The sequence below is a fragment of the Canis aureus genome, chromosome 25, assembly GCF_053574225.1.
Source record: "Canis aureus isolate CA01 chromosome 25, VMU_Caureus_v.1.0, whole genome shotgun sequence".
Classification (NCBI taxonomy): domain Eukaryota; kingdom Metazoa; phylum Chordata; class Mammalia; order Carnivora; family Canidae; genus Canis; species Canis aureus.
This window is the reverse complement of record NC_135635.1, coordinates 45,743,517-45,755,962: the sequence shown is the minus strand read 5'-3', so window position 1 is coordinate 45,755,962 and position 12,446 is coordinate 45,743,517. Positions and strand designations below refer to the sequence as shown.

General features: G+C 48.5%; 1 protein-coding gene across 40 annotated transcripts in view; it reads right to left on the bottom strand.

Annotated features, from left to right (window-relative positions):
- Window positions 1-12,446, bottom strand: part of CACNA1C (calcium voltage-gated channel subunit alpha1 C) — a 746,135-nt gene that overhangs the window by 70,409 nt on the left and 663,280 nt on the right. The gene's annotated exons all lie outside the window — the stretch shown is intronic.

The following is a 12,446-nucleotide window of genomic DNA, read 5'->3' as shown; positions in this document are numbered from 1 at the left end:
ACACAGGTGTGTGACTCCCTCGAGGTGAGTGGGCCGTGGTCCTATGAATGATCTGGGAGTTCCAAAGTCCCTGAAAACCACAGCAGCGTGGTTCAGTAGGGTGGCTGGGTCATCTGGGCTCAGCGGTGACTGACGTAAAGCTTGCCAATAACAAGAGGACTGCGTCATTAAAACAATACCTGCAATAAGCTGGACGCTCTGCAGTTAGAATCAGGATCACCCCTGCTCCAGAACTGAACACGCCCTGGTGTTTCCAGGGACAGCTCTGGCCTGGCAAAAGTTGTACTAACTGAAAGGAGACAGAGTCCACGTCTGTCTTATAGTTTGGTAGTGTCAGATATGGCCCCAGCTAGTGCTTTGGGGGTGGGGGTGTCTCCTAAGCACCTCCCCTAGGTTCCTTTCCTAACATCATTAGTTTGAGGTAGAGTCCCATTGAAATGCAAATGCCAACCAAAGTGAAGGAAATTATCAAAGCCTGAAAACTAGATTGAGAGGAGGAGTCTGGGTAGAGGGTATGTGGACAAAGACTTTGCAGGAAGGGAGTGAAGGCAGTCGTGCCATAAAGAGAGATTATGGCCCCAAGTGGTAAGGCAGTGTCCCAATTTCACTGCTGTACCCTGTACACCTGGATTTCATTTGTGTTCCATTGTATTAGGAGAAGGGAAGAGATGTTATTGAAAGACTTCTTTGAGGTCTTGGACAACTAGTCAACCAAGGGATAGGCTAGAGGTTTCCAGGAGTCCTGTGAGGGTGGACTCTTCACAGAGTGGACAGGTCTCTTGTCTCTTTGAGAGGTGGGAGTCTAGAGCCTCTACTCTGTGGCCACATGGGGTAGAGGCTCACAGGTCAGGCAACTCCAGGGACTGGATAGTCATACTCCCCAGGAGTGGAAAGGAAAGGACCTAGTGCTAAAGATACTTGTCTTCTTTTTAAAAGGACATTTGCATCTTCACTTTTCCAGGGAGTGTTCAGTAAAGGAGACAAGACAGGGTTGGACCACATTTGTTTGGCAGGATCAGCATTTTCCTGTTCTCTGGGCCACTAGTTGGGGCTTCCAGGAGATGGGATTCTAGAAGTTGGGGAGTGGGTATGAAAGCATTCAGGGTCCTAGGAGAGTTTCCCAGACTTCTTTCCCCAGTTCTCTTGAGGGCTGCAAACTCTCCCTTTTAATTTTTTACTCACAAGAGCCAAGAGTCTGTGTTCTTCCATTTCCTCCTGGCTCTATCCAGCTCCCTGAACTTCCCCACTTCCCAGCCATGCCCTCTTTCCAAAGGGATCACAAGACATGCTGTCCTAGGGCTGTTATTCTTAGAGTGGGAGGTCAGGTCACAGGGAAAGGGGCCTCTTGGTTCCCAGGCATTTCTGCCAAAAGAAAACAGAAACGCCATGGCGGAGACTTTGGACAGCCAGACTGGGGAAGCAGAGGTTGGCCAGGGCGTGGGTCAGGTGAAGGTCAGCTGGAAATCATGGCTTTCTTGTTGGCTTCCCAGAATCATTTCTGAATATACTAGAGCCTTTGAGGCAGAGAGAGGCTGTTCTTTCCCATTTAAGTCACATGTTATAAGCAGGAAATAACCAATTCCCTCCCCAGTTCTTAGATATTATTCACAGGGCAACTGGAGAAGACTGATTTTTAAGGAGGAGAGGTAAAGAGTGAAGACCCCAAATGAACTATAAATATGCATGTGTCTTAAAATTAGAGTTTGGAAAACACTGGGGGAGTTTCTCTCGATGGAAATACCATCTTTGTGGGGAGAGCTATTTCAGAAGGGAAGGGGAGACAGGGTCAAGGAAGAGAAAGGAGAGAAACAGGAGCCAGACCAGGAATGTTCAGCATCTAGCCTAGAAAATGCCATAACAAAACATTATTTGGGTGTGGGGGCAAGAGGAGAGATAGGGAGGGGGAAGGCTCAGCGCTCAGGACAGGAAGTTGAGTTGGTCTTCTCCTTCATGGGAGACCTGCAACAAAACGGATGAGCCGGCCTGGTCTGCAACGCCTCTGGGAGAGGAGAAAAGGGAAGGAAGGCAGAGAGTAGGGCAAAGGCCAGGATAAATACACAGGTTAGTCAGCTGCCGAGCACCCAGCGAAGGCTGACACTTAAAGGGACCCTGCCAACCTCCCGGTTGGGCATTGCTCATCACCCTTTCCCTGAAACTCATTTGTGTACGTGCAGATGGATGGAAAACACAGGCCAATCCACTCCTTCTTGACTGTGGCCCCCTCCCAATCTTCCATGACAGGCTTCCACAGGTGGGGCTGTCTCAAGATGAATGCCTCATGCCTTGCCTTTGCCCTCACGAGACTGTGCTGCTGGGGCTTTTGATCCACTCCTCCGTCCCGGGGTGAGCCACTTGGTAGGCCCAGTGCCAGGGCCTCCACAGGCTGCGGAGACCAACCAGTTGCCTTATTGGACTCTGCTCCAGGAGACTTACACATAGCTAGAATGCAGGGGTGAGGGAGCCTGCCTAGGAGGGTAGGTGACAGGATCCCTTTAAGAGGCAGCTTTTCACCCCCACCCATCCACCCACCTTCCCCATGCCTTTGTCCCACAAGCCCATCAGTTCTTCAAACTGGACCATGAAAATGATTTTGGATCCAGCTTTCAGGTCTGTTTCCTTCATCCACCTCCTCTTCTCACTCTCAATGGTCCTTCTGCCCACCCAATCCACACCCATCCCCAGAAACAAGGTGATCTCCATTTAGACACCTGGCCAAATCTCTAAGTGGGCAGGCCCTGGAGGGATATTTTTTTTCCCCTGCACACTCTGGAGTGTGAGAGCTTAGTGTTCTCTCTCTCTCTCTCTCTCTCTCACACACACACACACACACACACACATAAAACCCAAAACAAAACAAAACAAAACCCTGTTTTGCCTACCTCCTCATTTGCTGGAAACCACAGGTAATACAGATATTGGGGGTGTAATGGAAGAAGGAGGGTGGGAAAAAAATCATAAGCTTTTTCTCTTATGAAATCAGGTTGACCTAGAGCCAGGTTAAACCTGTCACTCCTTTCCCTGGTGATGAGGTCCCAAATGGTAGGGTAGAAGTCAAGGTTAGGGAAAGGGTTTTCCTTGCTCTCCCTGAAATGGTGAACCAAACCTCTTAATGTCCAACTCCCCAGAGTCAAGCAGGGCTGATAATCCAGAAGGTATGGTGTTTCGGGACTAGATGGCTTTCCCTTGATGTCCTTAAATCCTGCAGATTCAGGGGGTTTTCTGCTTTCAAATTCCCAACCTCCGTGGGTGAGTTCAGAAGATGGGCCTCTCCTCTAGCCTTCCAGGGGATGCTCTTGTGTGTATCCACTGAGGCCGAGGAGTGGCCACCCCTATGATCTGCAGTTGCTTAGACCCTCAGCATGATCCATTCTCCTGAGAGCTGCTGACCCTCCGCTCAGTGGCTGAGGTGGGTTGAGAACATGTAGGCAAAACTGATACTAGCTTTAGCAAATCATTATTAGAAAGGAACACCATGTTATGCATTTTGAATGCACAAGAATTGTGGATTTTCCTCTCTTGGGTTCTCTGTGCCCTGATTCACCTCCATCATTGAAACTATTTCTTTTTATTTTTTTATTTTTATTGAAGTTATTTCAAATTAAAAGAGGCAGTATTAAGGGTATGGTCTTGGCAGGTAGGGTGTCAGTTCAAATTCTACTTCTGGCACTCATAAACTGTGTACTCTTGAGCAAATAACTTCACCTTTTTGTGCCTCAGTTTCTCTACCTGTAAAATGGGAAAGCTATAGGTCTACAGTGGGGATTACATGAGACAATACACGTAAAACACTTGGACCTGTGCCTGGCCTGAAGTAAGCTCTAGATAAGTCTGGATGACTGTCAGGGTTAACTCAAGTTGATCTACCTCTCTCCTAGTTGAACGGGATTCACAAGTTTCATTTTGGGGGTGGGACTGAGTAGAAAGGCAGGCAAAGCCCAGGTGTATAGAAGGAGGGAAGGGTCAAAGGTCCTGGAATCCTGAGCTTGCCTTTCATCTGCATCTAGGACCTTTTCTGCCCATCTTAAGTCTCTAGTGAGTAGTGTGACTGTCTGGAGACTCTTGCATGAAATCTGGCTGGTACTGTTTTGAGATCGATGACAGTTTGCAAGTTGTCATGGCTAAATTTTATTAGACGTAGGGTAGTGTGGACAGTTAGCTGCCAGGTCCTTAGAAACCACTATTTCCATTGGGGGAGACCGAGGACCCTTTTCTTCTGCCTGGAGGGCCAGGAGGACAGGAATGGACTGTCAGGTGGGCCTGTTTCTCACCTTTAATCCCGGGGAGCAGGGCTGAGAGGTTGTAGGTACGTGCCTTTGCCCTTGAATGCTGGATTCTCAGCAACTTCCCTGCCCAGGGCAGAGGCCTCCTCCGTGATCTCAGAGACAACAAAAGCTTTAAAACAGATTGGTGGTGAGAACGTATCACAAGAAAATCTGCACACCTGGGAGTATGCTGTGCATTCTTATTAGGGATTTTGAGGTAAGAATTCTTTTGCTGCCATCACTCATTTTTTTCCTCTTCTCTGTTCCTGCCTGCCCAATGCAGAATCTACCTCCAATGATAAAATGAAGGAACCCAGAGGGGGTGATGAGGAAACTTTCCTGGCCTGATGTTCAGAAAGCCAACCTGGACTTTAAGTCTGTCTGGGGCTATTTACTTCCAGGGACCTGGAGCTCCAGAGAACATTGCCAGGCACAGTGTTGACGTGAGAGATCTGAGCCAAGATTAGAAGTGGAGGTGCTGGAATTGAGACAGAGAAAGGCCAGGGAAGGAGGAGTGTCAAGAGGGAGGGAGAAGCCAACTGGCAGGAGGTAGTGATGCCAGAGAAGCAAAGGGATTGAGGAATCACGTGAGAAGCAAAAGGTGAGAAGGGCACAGATGGGGAAATTCATGGAAGGTAGATGGCAGAAGCAGAGGGAAGCAGGGAAGGAGGAGTTAGAGAGGAAAAGCTACACAGTTGGTGGGAAGTGGGGAGAAGGAGAAAGGAGTAAGAGGAGGGAGTGGAAGGGAGCATGAGCAGAGGAAGGCGGGACACATGGTCCCCCGAGGCAGGCCTAGGGTCTCTGGTGGCTCTGCTTCTCCGGGGGAAAGCCGGGAGTCTACACAAAGCTGGGGGAGGGGTCAGGCCACCCACTGGAGGCAGGGGCCAAAGATGGCTCATCCTCACCCCAGGGCAGGGGGTCCCTGAAAGAGAACAAGAGCCCCTGCTTGAGTGAGCAGGCATTCGAAAGAAGGTACAGGAGGCAGGGAGCTGCGCAGAGGCAGGTGGTGTGGCCGGGGGAGGCTGTGTCCAGTGCCTTGGGAGCACTGATCTCTCTTGCTTCCAGGTGGTGGGACTGAGACGTGGGGGACAGCAAATGAGTCAGGGAGAGGTGCTGGATGCAGCTGGCAGCACAGCGGCAGTGGGAAGAGTCAGTCTCATGGAATCTCGTGGAACACAATGGTAACTGACACCAAGCAGAGATAATAGGAATTGTATTATGTTAGGACGTCATTTAGACATAACAGTAATCATGGAGATTAGTGGCGTCTACTGGAGAAGTTATAACCAGAGCATGCAGCTGCTCCAGGCCCCCGACAGCCTGGGGAGGCAGTGAGGATCCTGCCCTCCTCTGGCAGCTGCTACCCTGCGATGTGCTTATTCGGAAGCTCCTGGAGGCTCGGGCTGCACAGACCCCCCAGGCTTGGGGGGGTGGGGGGCAGCGGACACAAGGGGGCAGGAGCAGACTGCGGGCTAGGGTTAGGGACTGGGTCCTTGCCCCAGTGGTTGGTGGGGACATAGCTGCTCCTGAAATTGGTGGAGGAATGTGCACTTTGACCTGGACACCTTCTGCTCCAGATTTTTTTTTTTTAATTAAGTGTTTTCCTGCCCAGGAACATTTTAAAGGCCCTCTTTCACCGATTTCTCTCACCAACACATAATGAGCACTGACTAGGTGCCTAGGACTACACACAATTGAGTAGGTCTGACATTTGCACCTTCTCTGCGAGCAGATGAAAACGTGGTTATCGGCTCAGCTCCTTTTGGGGACCTCAGCAGGTTCCTTCTGTGCCCAGTGTGCACCTGCGTAGGTGGCAGGGTCCCAAGCTGCCTCCTGCTGCTTCCGAGCTTCCTGCTGCCAAGGTCCCCTCCAGGACCAGGGTGCTGAATGGATGTGTCCCCATGGTGGGGCAAGGGTGGGCAGACACGGTGCAGCGTATGCGGGCAAACCGCGGTTCAAATAAACACCACGGACACTTTTTGAAGGAGAAGGGAAGGGAGAAGACGGGCAGCACTGGGAGCAGATAATGAGGAGGAGCCGTCCGACCCCTCGGCCCCGGCCCCGGGGCTGACTGGGACCTGGACCTGTGACAGCCCTCTGTGTTTGCCTGCCCTGAATGCTCTCTCCTCCAATCCAGCTGGGAAAGCGCTCCCAACCCAGATCCGACAGGTCCCCTCCAAGCCCTCCCTGACCTGAGCCCTTCTTAGTGAAGGGGCAGGTGTGGCCCAGGTGCAATTGTGAGAGGCAGCACCTGCACCTGCCCTAGTGAATGAAACGTGAATGCAGTGAGCTACTGCGCTCGTTTCCAGAGATGTGCTTTGAGTTGAGCAGGCAAGTTCCCACAGCCTGGGCTTCCTTCCCTGTCAAACAGCAACAATCACTGTGCAGCCCCGCAGGCTTTGGGAGGACAACCTAAGTTCCACAGGACGTGTCCAGTACCTGCTGGTCGCCGTGTTGCTGCCCTCCCTCTCCTGGCCTGTCTGGTGGCTGTCCTGCGCCGCCCCCTCCCCTGCGGCAGTGTCTGGGAGCTGGCCGGGCCTCAGGGCTGCTGGGGCGGCCGTGACCCCGAGCCCTGCAGGTCTGGGGATCCCTCTGCCCCTCCGGGACTCGGTGTGTTCTGGTTTCTCAGCGGCAGGGAGGGAGAAGGGAACCACAGTGTACTTTCCACTGGGCTTCTTTACACAGTGTGAATAATTTTCCACATTAAATAATTTAGTGTAATAGCTAATACCACCCTTCCCACACAAAGGCTTTATGCAAGTCATATAATTATTTTTTATCATTCATAGTGACTTTCAAGCTCTTAAGCCCAGGCAGGAAAGAAACCTGTCACAATGTTGTAACAATATGCAAATCCCTGGGTATAAGAGCCCCAGTGGGGAGGCCCCTCCTTGACAAAGCCCATTTGTGCCTGTCTGCGGGCCCTGTTTGGCATCAGGTACCCCATGGACAACCCACAAGTAAATAATAATCAGGGTAATGCCACCTCACCAGTCAGGCTGCTAAGAAACCGGCAGGAGCCACCCCACCCAGTGTGCAGCCAGGGCGGGGCGGCCGGGGTCTTGTTACACGTCATTCCCTTGCTGCCTCCCTTCCTGCTCCTCTAAATGAGACGTTCATACGTATGTGATGAGGTTCCCCTGCTAGGGGGAGATACTGGTTTCTTAATCATTTGGATAAACAGGTTTCAAATATTTCAAGACTTAAGTGAGAGGCTGAAGGGAGTCCTACCTCAGCGGGAGGCGCTGGTTCTCACGATGGGGCGCGCACTGCCCTCTAGGGGGTGTTTGGGAACTTGCAGGGGCGCTGCTGAAATTCAGGAGGGCAAACTGGCCTTTAGTAATGGGTGGGTGGGCCAAGGACGCGGCAGGTCCTGCTCCTCATGGGGCAGTTCTGCCCGTGAACTGCAGCGTGTCCGGTAGGACTTCTAGAGACATGTAGGGTGCCACCTGCAAATCAGGCCCCTCAGGTATAACTTAGGTTTCAGTCAAAGGTCTCAGATCTCTGCTCTTTCATTAACCTCTGCTTTTTGTATGGAATGATTCTTCTACTAAATACAGACTTTTCCCATTACGTTAAAATTCAGGATATATATATATATAATTATATAATATATATGTATGCACACATATAAAAACACATATAGGGGGATCCCTGGGTGGCGCAGCGGTTTGGCGCCTGCCTTTGGCCCCAGGTGCGGCCCTGGAGACCTGGGATCAAATCCCATGTCGGGCTCCCGGTGCATGGAGCCTGCTTCTCCCTCTGCCTATGTCTCTGCCTCTCTCTCTCTCTTTCTGTGTGACTATCATAAAAAAATAAAATAATAAAATAAAATAAAAAAAACATATATTTATATATCTATTTGTAATATTTATATAATATTCATTTTATTTATATTGTATTTATATCTATTTGTAATAAATAGATATTTATAAATATATAAAGTGTGTACATTTATATATAAATACATATAAATACATAATGTAAAATATATAAATATTGCATAACCTTTATATATATAAATATGACATATGTGTATGGATGAGAATTTTGTATACATAAGGATTTAAATTTCCTCCAATCTTCTTTAAAGAAAATAAAGGAGGTATTACAAAGTATTTGTTACAAAAAGGGAGCCTGGTTCTAAAAGATCAAAAATCACTAGCCTAAAAGGATGTCTCTGTTTCTATAGAACTCTTAAAAGGAAATATATTGCTTGCTCTTCGGGTTTTTAAAGTTGAGTTTTCCCAGGTTGGTGAGGAAATAGAAAGTCATTCAATCCAAGGGCCATTCACATTTCTAGGTTAATTTACGCTGAACGTTGGCCACTAACAGGCCACTGAACTGGACACTGAGCCTCATGTTCTACCCATAGCATCCTTGAGATAAGGACTCCACAGATGCTCCCCCAGGACACATGGGCTGGGTCTTCCTTGGGTGGTGCTGTCCTTGCACTACAGGACATGGGCCCGCATCCTGGGCCCCGCGCACTCAACTCTCAGGACCAGCTTTGCCTCCTTGGATCAGTGTGATACCTCTGCAGACTTCCAAAACTATATTCTGTGAAACAGTAGTCCTGGGAGATGTTAACTGGCACAATGAAACAAGACAAATAGACCAAAATACAAGGTCCCAGTCCTCTAAAAAGGCTGCAAGTGTGGAATCTCATAGCCTTTACTTGGGGCTTTAACCTGGAGCACATGACATGCATGACAGGCTCTGTGTCCTGCATGGAAGAAACTTGTCTAATTACACTGAAGGCAGGAGTTCCCTAGTTTAGATGGCCACATCAGGTCCTGCCTAATGCCATTCCAGATGGCTGCTCCCCAGGCATCAGTAGCCACTCCCTTGGCTTTCCATTTCTGCTTCCCTCTCCAGCAAGTTCTTGGGGGTGACCTGAGGAGGGTGAGAATTGAGGGGAGTTTCCTCATAGGAAACTCAAGTTAGAGCTTGAATCAAGGGGCTGGAATAATTTGTGAGGAAGAAAACAGGGTTCCTCAGTTTCCCCAGGGGATGCTGTCTGTGGAGGCCAGTTTTGGTTTGCTCTTACTCTGGTGAGATTTCCAGAGTGCCTGAGAGGTGCTACTGTGTTAGCACCTGGAGGGATATAAATGTGGGTAAGAGGTAGTCTTGCTAAAAGAGGATCCTGACCTTCCTTGACTCCTCTTCATCATCAGACAATGTTGCAACTCTGCCCACCTCTCCCCATCCTCCACGGCTGTCACCTGCATGTCCAGTACCTGCTTCCCCGCTCAGCCCATATCAGTGCATGTTCTTCTCTAGGCAGTCAGCATGCTGGTTCAAACACATGCATCTGATGGTAGAACTCCCCCTAAGGCCTGCTCTGTGTGGATTCTGAGGGCAATCTTCATTAATCCGTATCCCTTCCACATCCTGAAGGACCTGTGTCCTCTGACCCCTCCTCTCGCTCACTGTTCTCAGTTCCCAAAACAAGCTGAGCTTGCCTGTGCCTCAGGGCCTTTGCTCTCCCCTCTTCCTGAAATGCCCTTCCGGCTTCTTTTCAATCCCTGGGTCTCAGTTAAACCAGTACCTTCCTGACTACCTTGTCTGAAGGTGGCCTCTTTCTCCCAGCATAGCACTTGCCCTATTTCATAATCCGTTGGTCTCTGCACTACACCATGAGCCCTGTGATATAGTACCATGTCTCCGCATCATCACTCAGGTGCTCAATAACAATTTATAGAAAAAAAAGATGGAAAAAGCAGTACTAATAGGTGGAAATTACATAGGGGCACATTTCAGTTCAATATAAAGAAGGATTCCCAACAGAGCTGCCCGTAGAAATCTCTCCTGGCAAAAAGGAGGAAGGTTTAGAGATTTCTGCGTTGATGGAAGATTGATGATCTTAATGATGTTTTCTCACATTAATATTTGGACTTTCTTTTCCTTGTTCTCCAGTTTCATAATTTTCATGATGCATTCAGGCATGCATACATTCAACTTTCACTGAATGCCTCTCATGGGACACAGGTATGCATATGAAACAGTTCCTGCCTTCCAGGAATTTGGCAATCTAAGTTTTGTCTGCACATCTTGCAAGTCTTCCCATTTCAAGTGCATCTGCGTGTGTGTGGGCATGTGTGGATGTATACACATTAACTTGTAGGCTATTTGGTGTAGTCACCTCTGAGGTGACTATCTCCTCTCTTGAGAGTACCTGCCACTTTAGGTTAGGGAGGGAAATCCAGAAGGTCCAGACCAATGCAAGCAAAACACAGGTGCCAAGGACAGAATGGGCGAATGAGGGGGAAAGGAAGGTTAGGGGCCTCAGAGGAAGCGGAAGGACATGGGAATGGAGTGACTCTATCAGTTTGCATAGACTTGTTTCTTGAGACTGGCTTGCTTTCCTTTTGTCTCTGATCCGTTTTTAAGGAAGAATGTGAACACTTGCTGAGGACCCACTAGATGCACAACAACATCTCAACATGCTGAGATGGTATTTGTTGTTTCAAATATGGGTATGGACAGAGCTTGCTTTTGAATCACCTAAAACTGCATTAAAATGTCCCCCAAACAACTAAAAACTAGCTCTGCCATCTTGACACATCCTTGGATTTTCTCTGACCTTCAGTTTCCTACGTCTCATAGGACTTGTCTCACAAACAGATTGAGAGATCAAGAATGGAGAAAATCTAGTTGTAACGTCTGGTTCTTTAGACAATATGCATTACTCCCTTCCCTCCTTGTTTCTGAGTGTTATTTAATTTAAGGTATTGGAATTGATTCAAAATGGGTTCACGTGTTTATTTATTCACTGCTTCTTAAGTAGGGACAGGAATACCAGCCTGAATAGGTTTACCAGGGATGGATGCGATGATAACCTGGGGACTCTCTAAGATCCAAGAATGAGCCACAGTTAGGGAGGTCTGTTCTTAAAAAGGTGAGGTGAGCAAGGCTGCGCTCACTAGCCTGCTTCTCGTCATCACTGTGTCCCTGGTGTCAAGCACACTGCCTGCCATGTAGGTGCTCAACATAATATTTGCTGAGCTGTTGATGAACTCTTAGCCTGTAGCAAAACACTAGCCTGGTAACATACAGGCAAAGAGTTCCTGAAATAAAGAGTGTGAAGAAAGACAAGGCCTAGGGACAGAGAAAGAGAGGAAATGGCAAGAAATGGAGCCCAAATCTTGTCCCTGTGATGGGGTTACTTTAGTCACAGGAAAAGGTGAGTGATAGTTTTAGATGTTGTAGCATGGCTTATGCTGTGTCTTATTCTCCAACTTCAAGGATGCATTAGGGTCAGCTTGAAATTATATTATGGTGTTAGGCAGAAATCTGTGTGAAGGGATAGAATAAATACACTTAGGATAAGAGATGACAGAGCACCAGAATTGCTAACGGGTCGATTTTAAAATGGTAATGGACAAGAAAGGCACGATAAAGCAGGAGGCTCCTTTTTTGGGAGTTAGAGGGCTGGTGCAACCTCCCCAGGCTAAGGAGCCCTACCATGTTCCATCTATATGGCACCTTCCTCAGAAGCCATAGGTACTTTTTAGATATTGCTATGATCCACAGGCTTGTGTTTCCACCCTACCCCCACACTCTGCATTTCACATGTCAGAATCCTGATGCCCAAAGACATGGTGTTAGGAGGTGGGGTACTTGGGAGGAGACATCATGAAGGTGAAGCCCACAAGAATGGGATTCATGCTTTTATAGAAGGGTTCCCACAGAGCTCCTTTACCCCTTCCATCATGTAGGGACACAGTGAGAAGGTGCCAGCTGTGAACCAGGGAGATGCCCCTCACCAGAGAATGTAACCATGCTGACACCTTGATCTTAGACTTCCAACCTCCAGGACTGTGAGAAATACATTTTAGCTGTTTATAAGCTACCCAGTCCCCAGCATTTTCTCTAGCAGTCCGAAGGAATGAGCACAGACATCACCTTACTCCATCTCACACAGTCTGATGAGTCTTCCTCCTTCACAGAGAAACGGAGCTAAAGAAAGAACTGCACTAGGAGGGAGAGCCCTACTGGCCCACCCCCAACTTATTCAGTGACGCTGACATGGGAGTTGGGCTTCCTGGTTCTCAATCTACCAGCATTTCTTCTCTTGTTGGTGAGTAGATGATTAAACAAAGACAGGAAAATTTGCTTGGTAGAAAAGAAAGCCTTGCAAAAATGATTGCATCACACAGAAACCTATGCCTAACTTGTTAG